At 42.0% G+C, this 13505-nt stretch overlaps 1 protein-coding gene across 3 annotated transcripts in view; it reads right to left on the bottom strand.

Moving 5' to 3' along the window:
* CLOCK (clock circadian regulator) overlaps positions 1 to 13505 on the bottom strand; it is a 482886-nt gene that overhangs the window by 58922 nt on the left and 410459 nt on the right. The window lies entirely within an intron of this gene.

The raw sequence follows: 13505 nt of genomic DNA, 5'->3' as shown, positions 1-13505 counted from the left end.
ATTTACGCCATATCTTATGGTAAATCTTTCTGGTAACAGGTTTCCGAGCCTGTATTAAAGTATCAATAACCGACTTCGAGAAGCCACGCTTTGATAGAATCAAGCGTTCAATCTCCATGCAGTCAGTCTCAGAGAAATTAGATTTGGATGGTTGAAAGGACCCTGAATTAGAAGGTCCTGCCTCAGAGGCAGAGACCATTGTGGACAGGACGACATGTCCACTAGGTCTGCATACCAGGTCCTGCGTGGCCACGCAGGTGCTACCAAAATCACTGATGCTCTCTCCTGTTTGATCTTGGCAATCAGTCGAGGCAGCATCGGGAATGGTGGAAACACATAAGCCATGTTGAAGACCCAAGGGGCTGTCAGAGCATCTATCAGCGCCGCTCCCGGGTCCCTGGATCTGGATCCGTAACAAGGAAGCTTGGCGTTCTGGCGAGACGCCATGAGATCCAGATCTGGTTTGCCCCAACGATGAATCAGTTGAGCGAAGACCTCCGGATGAAGTTCCCACTCCCCCCGGATGAAAAGTCTGGCGACTTAGAAAATCCGCCTCCCAGTTCTCCACGCCTGGGATGTATATCGCTGACAGGTGGCAAGAGTGAGACTCTGCCCAGCGAATTATCTTTGAGACTTCCAACATCGCTAGGGAACTCCTGGTTCCCCCTTGATGGTTGATGTAATCCACAGTCGTGATGTTGTCCGACTGAAATCTGATGAACCTCAGAGTTGCTGAGGCCAAGCTAGAAGAGCATTGAATATTGCTCTTAACTCCAGAATATTTATTGGGAGGAGTTTCTCCTCCTGAGTCCATGATCCCTGAGCCTTCAGGGAATTCCAGACTGCGCCCCAACCGAGAAGGCTGGCGTCTGTTGTTACGATCGTCCAATCTGGCCTGCGAAAGGTCATCCCTTTGGACAGATGGGGCCGAGAAAGCCACCATAGAAGAGAATCTCTGGTCTCTTGTTCCAGATTTATTAGAGGGGACAAATCTGAGTAATCCCCATTCCACTGACTGAGCATGCACAATTGCAGTGGTCTGAGATGCAGGCGCGCAAATGGTACTATGTCCATTGCCGCAACCATTAAGCCGATTACTTCCATGCACTGAGCTACTGACGGGTGTGGAATGGAATGAAGGGCACGGCAAGTATTTTGAAGATTTAATAACCTGGACTCCGTCAGGTAAATTTTCATCTCTATAGAATCTATAAGAGTCCCTAGAAAGGGAACCCTTGTGAGTGGTAATAGAGAACTCTTTTCCACGTTCACCTTCCACCCATGCGACCTCAGAAACGCCAGAACTATCTCTGTGTGAGACTTGGCAATTTGAAAACTTGACGCTTGTATCAGAATGTCGTCTAGGTACGGAGCCACCGCTATGCCTCGCGGTCTTAGTACCGCCAGAAGAGAGCCCAGAACCTTTGTAAAGATTCTCGGGGCCGTAGCTAACCCAAAGGGAAGAGCTACAAACTGGTAATGCCTGTCTAGAAAGGCAAATCTTAGGTACCGATAATGATCTTTGTGAATCGGTATGTGAAGGTAGGCATCCTTTAAGTCCACAGTGGTCATGTATTGACCCTCTTGGATCATGGGTAGGATGGTTCGAATAGTTTCCATTTTGAATGATGGAACTCTTAGGAATTTGTTTAAGATCTTTAGGTCCAAGATTGGTCTGAAGGTTCCCTCTTTCTTGGGAACCACAAACAGATTTGAGTAAAATCCTTGTCCTTGTTCCGTCCGCGGAACTGGGTGGATCACCCCCATTAATAAGAGGTCTTGTACACAGCGTAGAAACGCCTCTTTCTTTATTTGGTTTGCTGATAACCTTGAAAGATGAAATCTCCCTTGTGGAGGAGAAGCTTTGAAGTCCAGAAGATATCCCTGAGATATGATCTCCAATGCCCAGGGATCCTGGACATCTCTTGCCCAAGCCTGGGCGAAGAGAGATAGTCTGCCCCCCACTAGATCCGTTTCCGGATAGGGGGCCCTCACTTCATGCTGTCTTAGGGGCAGAAGCAGGTTTTCTGGCCTGCTTGCCCTTGTTCCAGGACTGGTTAGCTTTCCAGCCCTGTCTGTAACGAGCAACAGTTCCTTCCTGTTTTGGAGCGGAGGAAGTTGATGCTGCTCCAGTCTTGAAGTTACGAAAGGCACGAAAATTAGACTGTTTGGCCTTTGATTTGGCCTTGTCCTGAGGAAGAGTATGACCCTTACCTCCAGTAATGTCAGCAATAATTTCTTTCAAGCCGGGCCCGAATAAGGTCTGCCCTTTGAAAGGAATATTAAGCAATTTAGATTTAGAAGTCACGTCAGCTGACCATGATTTAAGCCATAGCGCTCTGCGCGCTTGGATGGCGAATCCAGAGTTCTTAGCCGTTAGTTTGGTTAAATGTACAACAGCATCAGAAACAAATGCGTTAGCTAGCTTAAGTGCTTTAAGCTTGTTCATAATCTCATCCAATGGAGCTGTGCGAATGGCCTCTTCCAGAGACTCAAACCAGAATGCCGCAGCAGCAGTGACAGGCGCAATGCATGCAAGGGGCTGTAAGATAAAACCTTGCTGAACAAAAATTTTCTTAAGGTAACCTTCTAATTTTTTATCCATTGGATCTGAAAAAGCACAACTATCTTCTACCGGGATAGTGGTACGCTTAGCCAAAGTAGAAACTGCTCCCTCCACCTTAGGGACCGTCTGCCATAAATCCCGTGTGGTGGCGTCTATTAGAAACATTTTCCTAAATATAGGAGGGGGGGAAAAAGGGCACACCGGGCCTATCCCACTCCTTGCTAATAATCTCTGTAAGCCTCTTAGGTATAGGAAAAACGTCAGTACACACCGGTACCGCATAGTATCTATCCAGCCTACATAATTTCTCTGGAATTGCAACCGTGTTACAATCATTCAGAGCCGCTAATACCTCCCATAGCAGTACGCGGAGGTTCTCAAGCTTAAATTTAAAATTAGAAATCTCTGAATCCAGTCTCCCTGGATCAGATCCGTCACCCACAGAATGAAGCTCTCCGTCCTCATGTTGTGCAAATTGTGACGCAGTATCAGACATGGCTCTCCCATCATCAGCGCGCTCTGTCCTTAACCCCAAGCAATCGCGCTTGCCTCTTAATTCTGGCAATTTAGATAATACTTCTGTCATAACAGTAGCCATGTCTTGCAAAGTGATTTGTATGGGCCTCTCTGATGTACTTGGCGCCACAATATCACGCACCTCCTGAGCGGGAGGCGAAGGTACTGACACGTGAGGAGAGTTAGACGGCATAACTTCCCCCTCGTTGTCTGGTGATAATTTCTTTACATGTAAAAATTGACTTTTATTTAACCCCTTAACGACTGAGGACGTGCAGGGTACGTCCTCAGAAAAAAGGCAGTTAATGCCTGAGAACGTACCCTGCACGTCCTCAGTGTGGAAAGCAGCTGGAAGCGATCCTGCTCGCTTCCAGCTGCTTTCCGGTTATTGCAGTGATGCCTCGATATGGAGGCATCCTGCAATAACCTTTTTAAGTAATCCGGTGCAGAGAGAGCCACTCTGTGGCCCTCTCTGCACCGGAGATCGGTTGCTCCCTGTGTTGGTGGGTGGGAGCCGGACCGGGAGGCGGGTGGCGGCCATCGATGGCCCTGTGGATGTGAAGGGGGGCGGGATCGTGGGCGGGGGTGGCTGGGGGCGCGCGCGCGTGCACGGGAGGGTGGGGGCGGGCGCGTGCACGGGGAGGGAGCGGGTGGGAACCGCTACACTGCAGAAAATGTGCAAATAAAAAAGATAAAAAAAATTTAAAATTAAAATAATTAGCAAGGTGGTGGGGGTTTGTCTGTGGGGGGTGGGGTGGGGGGGGAAGCTACACTACAGAAAAAAAAAAAGAAAGAAAATAAAAGCACTTTTTATTGTAAACTGGGTACTGGCAGACAGCTGCCAGTACCCAAGATGGCCCCCAATAAGGCAGAGGGGAGGGTTAGAGAGCAGTTTTGGGGGGGATCAGGGAGGTTGGGGGCTAAGGGGGGGATCCTACACAGTAGCATATGTAAATATGCTAAAAAAAAATTCATTTTTTTTTTAAAACCCTTTTATTTTAGTACTGGCAGACTTTCTGCCAGTACTTAAGATGGCGGGGACAATTGTGGGGTGGGGGAGGGAAGGGAGCTGTTTGGGAGGGATCAGGGGGTGGGATGTGTCAGATGGGAGGCTGATCTCTACACTAAAGCTAAAATTAACCCTGCAAGCTCACTACAAACTCCCTAATTAACCCTTTCACTGCTAGCCATAATACACGTGTGAGGCGCAACAGGATTTAGTGGCCTTCTAATTACCAGAAAGCAACGCCAAAGTCATATATGTCTGCTATTTCTGAACAAAGGGGATCCCAGACAAGCATTTACAACCATTTGTGCCATAATTGCACAAGCTGTTTGTAAATGATTTCAGTGAGAAACCTAAAATTGTGAAAAATTTTACGTTTTTTTTTTTATTTGATCGCATTTGGCGGTGAAATGGTGGCATGAAATATACCAAAATGTGCCTAGATCAATACTTGGGGTTGTCTACTACACTACACTAAAGCTAAAATTAACCCTACAAGCTCCCTAAAAGCTCCCTAATTAACCCCTTAACTGCTGGGCATGATACACTTGTGGTGCGCAGTGGCATTTAGCGGCCTTCTAATTACCAAAAAGCAACGCTAAAGCCATATATGTGTGCTATTTCTGAACAAAGGGGATCTCAGAGAAGAATTTACAACCATTTATGCCATAATTGCACAAGTTGTTTGTAAATAATTTCAGTGAGAAACCTAAAGTTTGTGAAACAATTTGTGAAAAAGTGAACAATTTTTTGTATTTGATCGCATTTGGCGGTGAAATGGTGGTATGAAATATACCAAAATTGGCCTAGATCAATACTTTGGGATGTCTACTAAAAAAAAATATATAAATGTCAAGGGATATTCAGGTATTCCTGAAAGATATCAGTGTTCTAATGTAACTAGCGCTAATTTTGGAAAAAAATGGTTTGGAAATAGCAAAGTGCTACTTGTATTTATGGCCCTATAACTTGCAAAAAAAGCAAAGAACATGTAAACATTGGGTATTTCTAAACTCAGGACAAAATTTAGAAACTATTTAGCATGGGTGTTTTTTGGTGGTTTTAGATATGTAACAGATTTTGGGGGTCAAAGTTAGAAAAAGTGTGTTTTTTTCCATTTTTCCTCATATTTTATCATTTTTTTTATAGTAAATTATAAGATATGATGAAAATAATGGTATCTTTAGAAAGTCCATTTAATGGCGAGAAAAACGGTATATAATATGTGTGGGTACAGTAAATGAGTAAGAAGAAAATTACAGCTAAACACAAACACCGCAAAAATGTAAAAATAGCCTTGGTCCCAAACGGACAGAAAATGGAAAAGTGCTCTGGTCACTAAGGGGTTAAAGTGACATCAATGCATTTAGTACACAAATTTCTATGGGGCTCCACAGTGGCCTTCAAACATAGTGAACAAACAGATTCATCTGTGTCAGACATGTTTAAACAGACTAGCAATGAGACTAGCAAGCTTGGAAAATACTTTCAAATAAATTTACAAGCAATATAAAAAAAGCTACTGCGCCTTTAAGAAGCACAAAAAGCTATCACAGTTGAAATAACAATGAACCAAATTAGTTATAGCAACCAAATTTTCACAGTAAATGTATTAAGTTAGCAAAGGATTGCACCCACCAGCAAATGGATGATTAACCCCTTAATACCCAAAAACGGATATCAATTTAACAAATAACGTTTTTATCACAGTCAAACACACTGTCACAGGTCTGCTGTGACTGATTACCTCACTCAAAATGAATTTTGAAGACCCCTGAGCTCTCTAGGGACGTCCTGGATCATGGAGGATGAAGTAGGAAAATTGTGACTGAATTTTTACTGCGCAAAAAAGCACTAAAATAGGCCCCTCCCACTCATATTACAACAGTGGGAAATCTCAGTTAACGGTTTCTCACTCCCAGATGTTGATTTAAACTTTTTGTAAGGTGTGCTAAAAAAACAAATTTTGTATTTGTATTTAAAATTACCAGGGAGACTGACCATCTCCCATTGGTTTAAGCACCCCACCCAAGTTCAGGTGTGCTCATTACAGTGTTAAAGAGTTGTGAATAAAAAGCCAGGGAGTCTCATTCTATTATGAAGAGTAAAAGCAGGAATGTTTCAGCCCTCTGTGGCAAAAGGATTTAGAGTAGGACCAGTCGAATTGGGGCACCTTGTAAGCGGTGACTGGCTAAGCAAAATATGGCCATATTGTGTGACTAAGTTCCCAATATTATTTAAAAAAAAGATAGTTGTCTCTTGATGTATATGCAGGCAATTTTTTGCAGCAGTAAAAAATATGTTGTGCTTTTGAAAATGGATGTGCGCTGATACCTCTTTGTTTGTGTAATTACTGGGTCATATTGGCAGCACTCCCAGATGTTGATTTAAACTTTTTGTAAGGTGTGCTAAAAAAACAAATTTTGTATTTGTATTTAAAATTACCAGGGAGACTGACCATCTCCCATTGGTTTAAGCACCCCACCCAAGTTCAGGTGTGCTCATTACAGTGTTAAAGAGTTGTGAATAAAAAGCCAGGGAGTCTCATTCTATTATGAAGAGTAAAAGCAGGAATGTTTCAGCCCTCTGTGGCAAAAGGATTTAGAGTAGGACCAGTCGAATTGGGGCACCTTGCAAGCGGTGACTGGCTAAGCAAAATATGGCCATATTGTGTGACTAAGTTCCCAATATTATTTAAAAAAAGATAGTTGTCTCTTGATGTATATGCAGGCAATTTTTTGCAGTAGTAAAAAATATGTTGTGCTTTTGAAAATGGATGTGCGCTGATACCTCTTTGTTTGTGTAATTACTGGGTCATATTGGCAGCACTCCCAGATGTTGATTTAAACTTTTTGTAAGGTGTGCTAAAAAACCAAATTTTGTATTTGTATTTAAAATTACCAGGGAGACTGACCATCTCCCATTGGTTTAAGCACCCCACCCAAGTTCAGGTGTGCTCATTACAGTGTTAAAGAGTTGTGAATAAAAAGCCAGGGAGTCTCATTCTATTATGAAGAGTAAAAGCAGGAATGTTTCAGCCCTCTGTGGCAAAAGGATTTAGAGTAGGACCAGTCGAATTGGGGCACCTTGTAAGCAGTGACTGGCTAAGCAAAATATAGCCATATTGTGTGACTAAGTTCCCAATATTATTTAAAAAAAGATAGTTGTCTCTTGATGTATATGCAGGCAATTTTTTGCAGCAGTAAAAAATATGTTGTGCTTTTGAAAATGGATGTGCGCTGATACCTCTTTGTTTGTCCAATAAGTTTTATCACCAAGTACCTCACAAAAAACGATTAACATGCCAGTAAACGTTTTGAACATTTTAAAGATTATGAAGTGTTATTAATAAGCCTGCTACCAGTCGCTTTTACTGCAGTTAAGGCTCATACATTACTTCAGTATTAACAGTATTTTCTTAGTCAAATTCCATTCCCTAGAAAAATACTTCAGTGCACGTACACTCATCAGCCTAATACCAGTCGCTACCACTGCATTTAAGGCTGTACTTACATTACATTGGTAACAGCAGTATTTTCTAGTCAATTCCATTCCTTAGAATAATAATTTACTGCACATACCCCTTTCTGAAGTTACCTCACTCCTCAGAATGTGCGAGAAACAGCCAGTGGATCTTAGTTACTTCTGCTAAGATCATAGAAAACGCAGGCAGATTCTTCTTCTAATACTGCCTGAGAACAAACAGCACACTCCGGTGCCATTTAAAATAACAAACTTTTGATTGAAGACATAAACTAAGTTTAAAAAACACCACAGACCTCTCACAACGACCTATCTATGTTGAGTTGCAAGAGAATGACCGGATATGACATGTGAGGGGAGGAGCTATATAGCAGCTCTGCTTGGGTGATCCTCTTACAACTTCCTGTTGGGAAGGAGATATAATCCCATAAGTAATGGATGACCCGTGGACTGACTACACTTAACAAGAGAAAAATAGCTAGTAAAAAAAAAAGTATTCCAGTAAACAATGTAAAAATAATGGAATGCAGAGAACTGCTTGTGAATTTCTTGATCTGGATCCGAATCTGGGAAGCTTGGAGATTAGGAGGATCACACAGTAGATTCTAAAGTTCTGAGATTCTACTAGCAGAAAAAAATAGCTAGTAAAAAAAAAACTATTCCAGTAAACAATGTAAAAATAATGGAATGCAGAGGCACAAATGTAGCCTGTTGCAGAACTCTAAGAATAGGGATAAAGCTCCAAGGAGGAGCAACAGGATAGAACGCAGGCCTGATTATGGCCAGAGACTGAACAAATGACTAAACATCTGGCAGAGAAACCAAACGTTTATGAAACAGAACAGAAAAGTCAGAAATCCGACCTTGAGAGAACTGACAGACAAACCCTTCTCCAGACCTTCTTGGAGAAAAGGCAAAATATGGGGAAACACTTGCTCTACTCCACAGTAAACCCCGAGATTACACCAAAAACGGAAAGTGTGTTAAACCTTATGGAAAATATGATGAAGAACCGGCTAACAAGCCTGGATCAAGGAGACAATAACCTAATCAGAAAAACCTAGCATAGACAAATTAGGCGTTCAATCTCCATGCAGTCAGATTCAGAGAATCTCGATGAGGATCAAGAATCACCAAAACCAGCTCCTGATACGGGCTATCACCCGCGAAAGGAGAACAGAGAAAAGAAGGAAAATCAGAACCAAATCCCATGGAACAGCTGGAGTGTGCACCAGAACTGCTTGTGAATTTCTTGATCTGGATCCGAATCTGGGAAGCTTGGAGATTAGACGAGAAGCCGACAAACCTACAGAGAAAAAACCCAGTTGTCCATTGAAACTGAGGCAGAGGAGAAACTCCGCCTACCGAAGGGTGCGAGTCACCTCCACCCTCGCTAAGAAACTCCATGTTCCTCCCTGAAGGATGAAATAAGCTACCAAAGAGAAGCTGGACGATTGAAAACAGATAAAAAGGACCAAACTCAGATGGAACCGGGCTATATAGCTCACAATCTATACAAATATTGGAAGGACAGACTCCGACTGAGTTCAGATTCCCTGAGTTCCTAAAGGACCCTAAACTGTTCCCCAGCCAAGGCTGGCATCTGTAGTAACACCCTCCCAGGAGGGTCTCAGAAAGCATGATTCATTGGAATACATGGTGAGCAGCCATAAACATTGAAAAGGAATGTAATTCCTTGTAACGTCCATCTCCCGGAATGAAACCAGGACTCCGGATGTCTAGTCTGCTGCTGACCCTTAGCTGCTGTCTTGACCTCTAAGCCAACGGAAGACTTTTCTAGGACAGAGAGACTCCTGTCGGTTAGTCTAGAAATTTGAAAGAGAGAAACTATTACCTAAGTCAAGAAAAAAAGGGAAATGGCCCTGCAACAAATCATATCAATTACAATTATGTAATAGTCCATACTCCTGATATCTTTATCTCAGATGATGCCTAAAATGTTATTGAACCCAGGAATGATAGATAATGCTGCAGAGGATTAACATTGGGCTACCAGATAGATTCTAAAAAGGAAAGTAAGCCTCAGCAACTAGAAACAAGATAGTAAAAACATCTTGTGAGCATACCTACAAGGTGTAAGCCGCTGCAGTTGGGTTCACACTGCAAACCCTTCCGCTTGTTAGGCAGCAAAGTTAACCATCAGGCTACTACAGCAGGATGCAGTTAGCTGAAAGCACCATGACAATGTGCTGTCAGCAAAAATTATCAGCAGAGTAAAGTAAACTACAGAACAAAAAATTGCCCAGCAATAAAAATTATATAAACATCCTCTTTGGTAGAAATAGAGAGCTAAAACATTTAGCATTATTAGTGGAAAAACATTGGATAAGTAGACATAATGCTTATAACAATCTCCAGGATAATTGTCTTCTGCAAAAAGGATAGGGATAAGCAGGAATAGAGCTTATAACGGTATCAAACATATATCCATATTGTAGACAGAGAGGGATAAAATATTTAAATGCTAAAAATCCATTTAATATGTACAGTAGAATAAAATTAAGACATACTTCTACTATAAAAATATAGGGATAAAACATAAAAATGCTAAAAATCCCTAGAAACACCCATTAAAAAGTACAGTAGAAGAAAAATAAGATAAGCAGACATAATTGCTTATAACAATTTCAGTAAAAAAACATGTAAAAGTTAATAAACCCTAAAACATACATTTAATATGCATAGCCGCAAAGGATAAAATGAGCAGATATAATGCTTAGATCCATAGCAAGTATATACCACTACTGTAGAAGGATAGGGAAAAACCGAGTAAGAGTTAAACATCCCTAAAAATACACATTACACAAGGTTAAGATAAGCAGACATAATGCTTAAAACAATATCACGTACATACGTACATACTGTGGAGGTAACATTAACCCCTCCCCACCGCCAGTCTCAAGTCCTAACCCTGAATATACAAGGGTTCTGAGAGGACTGCGGCATACCAGACCTCCCTGGATGACAAACACTAATGTCCGTGGAAAACACTAGGGGGGGCGATTTATCAAGCTGAAGCGGACAGGGGCGCATATAAGCGCCCCTGTCCGCTGCAGCTTGCCTCTGGCGATCTGAATTCTCCTGGAGGAATTCAGCATTGCACACAAGTTCTATTTTGTGCTCGCGTCCAATCCCGCCCCCTGCCCGCACACAGCCAATCACGTGCAGGCAGGAGCTGTCAATCTCCCCGGTCGGAAAAGACTGGGGACATTGAATTTCGCCAAACAAGAGGTGGCAAAGAGGTTATCATGACCGCTGCTTGTTAAATACGGCGTGCAGGTTCTCGTGTGAGAACCTGCAGTCGTAGGGGCTCAAAGGCTGGTGAAAGCCTTTGATAAATCGACCCCTAGACATACTTCAGATATTTTTGCTAAACAGATGGCTGCAGTATGTGCAAATACAGATATTTGTATTGCGCCAACAAATATATGCCGGGAGCCGGCGGATTAAAGGGCAGCGCAGTCATAAACACTCTCCCCGTCTTGTCTGCCTCTAAGGTTGTCTGACAAGTGCGTCACAACAACCCGGTCCCCACTGCCGAGAACTCTGAGGAGCTCCATAAAGTTTAGGGCAGCAGCTCACGCTAGACGCATGTACCTACAAACTAGGAGAAGCGTCTACATGCCTCGAAAACTCCAATATGATGTCACTTCCGGTAAGTCTTCTACGTTAATATCTGTTTTGCCTCTGTCTGGGGGCGCACCGCCGATCCTCTGGCATACACCCCAAGTTAACCTTGGGAAATGAGGCTTACATGGGGGGCTTTGCCCCCCTTGAACCCCCCAGGCAGAGGCAATATAGATAATGTAGATAGGCGATTACAATCCCCATCTGATTGGTTGTGAGTTCTGTCACTCACTGGATACGGACCAATCAGATGTATGGATTTACCGGAAGTGACGTCAGATTGGAGTTTTCGATGTATTGGAGTACTCAATAGAACACTGGATAAATGTAGAATGCCGCAACTGTCTGCCTGATAGAGGGGACCAATCCTCTGTGATAACTAAACAGCCCGTTACAGTTCACTAATAAAGGTAAAAAAACTCTACTTGAAACCATAACGTCAAGGCTGATATAGGAGGGAAAAAACAAATAACAGCTAAGGGAGCTCTGTTTCCCAGATGGCCATTAGAATAAAAGATTCCACAGACACCCTCCCCTACTCTAAAGGGAGTTAAGTTAAATGTAGCAGGAGCATTAAACTCCAAACTGCTCAAAAAGCCATAAAAATATCCTGATCCCAGGATATATATATTTTATTTTAGACCCCTTAAGAGGGAATTTAGGCGCCATTAGGACACCCACCACAGAGTCCCCTGCATAGATCCCCTATAAGGTCAGGATAATACAAAAGGACTTACCCTCCAGGAATTTCTGCTGTTGGGCAGTCACAGCAGCTCCAGGTCTGTTAGCCTCATCCGACTGCTTACAGGGACTTGAAGATACAAGAAAAGCAGAGTGATCAACCCTGGTTTTCTATATAGGGGTAGCATAAATGTTGGAAGGGAAGCAAGGACTACCTTGCAGTTTGTCTTCCAACTGCTAAAAGCCATCATTACTCTTACCAAAGAGGATTACATGGACACAGCATTGCCCCGATCCTTGCTTGCAGGGAAAAGTACCCATTAAAGGATTAAAACTTGATTTTCTTCACACACCTTCTTTGCACACTTTCTACAAAGTACACAGGCAAAGAATGACTGGGGATTATGGGAAGTGGGAGGGATACTTATAACTTTGATGGGGTGTTCTTTGCTTCCTCCTGGTGGACAGGAGTTGAATTCCCACTAGAAATTAGAATGGATTTGTGGAAAGAGTGAATTGCTTTAACTGTTTTAGATTAAATGAACACCAATGATTTAAGTTTAAGTTTTACATATGAACAAAGTACTCAGATCATCCACTATTTAGATATTGAGGTAACCATTATAGGGAAACAGATACAGACAAAAAAACTTTTTCAAACAATTATATTCATATTGAGAGTTGTCACTTTGACAGATGGATAAATGACATCCCCAAAAGTCAATTTATGAGAATTCGGAAAAATTGTAGTACTATAGAGAGTTATGAAGAACAGACAAAGATTCATAGAGAGAGGTTATGATAAAAACAATGTGGAGAAAGCAATAGACATAGCTAGGGATATGGAAAGAGAAAATGTATTGGCAACAAGACATTAAAATAGAGGAAGGAGATCGGATAATTTTTGTTCCATTGATCACCAAATAAACATAGATGTATCAAGTCTATTTTAACGAAGCATAGGCATCTTATTAAAAAAGATCATATTCTAGGTGACGCTGTTAAGAAATATGCAGAAATAGTTTTTTAAAAAAGCCAATAATTTAAAAATATGTTGGCATCTAGTGAGTTTAAAAACACCACAAATCTGAAAGATAGGAGTTCATTTGGAAAGGAGATAAAAAGGTTTTTTCCTTGTTATACCAGCACTGCATATCATTATAGCAATACAAAGAAAAAGGTTAGCTCAATAAGAAAGGAATATAAGTATGAAATAATGGACACCATAAGGTGAACTGACAATGGTGTAATTTACTTAATTCATTGTCCATGTAAAAAGCAGTACTTGGAACAAACCCAGAGACCCCTCAGGGATAGAATGAGGGAATATCTATCTAATATAAAGAATGGTTTTGAGGGACACTTATCGAAACATTTTAAGGAAGTCCATAATCAAAGAGCAAATTACAACAAACATTGCACTCTGAGGGGAAATGGGCCTCAATTTAGTCTAAGAACCCCTCGCACACTGAAGAATAACATGCACATCTTCATTCTTCATCTTCCTCCAGCGAAGGCAAAGACAAGACTAGTTTTCCAGTTAGGTGGGAGGGTTTTTATAGAGCTCTTGGGGTTTTAGAATCTTTGGCTCCTCCTAGTGACAGG

Source organism: Bombina bombina, chromosome 2 (assembly GCF_027579735.1).
Source record: "Bombina bombina isolate aBomBom1 chromosome 2, aBomBom1.pri, whole genome shotgun sequence".
Lineage (NCBI taxonomy): Eukaryota > Metazoa > Chordata > Amphibia > Anura > Bombinatoridae > Bombina > Bombina bombina.
This window is presented reverse-complemented; position numbering and strand designations above follow the sequence as displayed.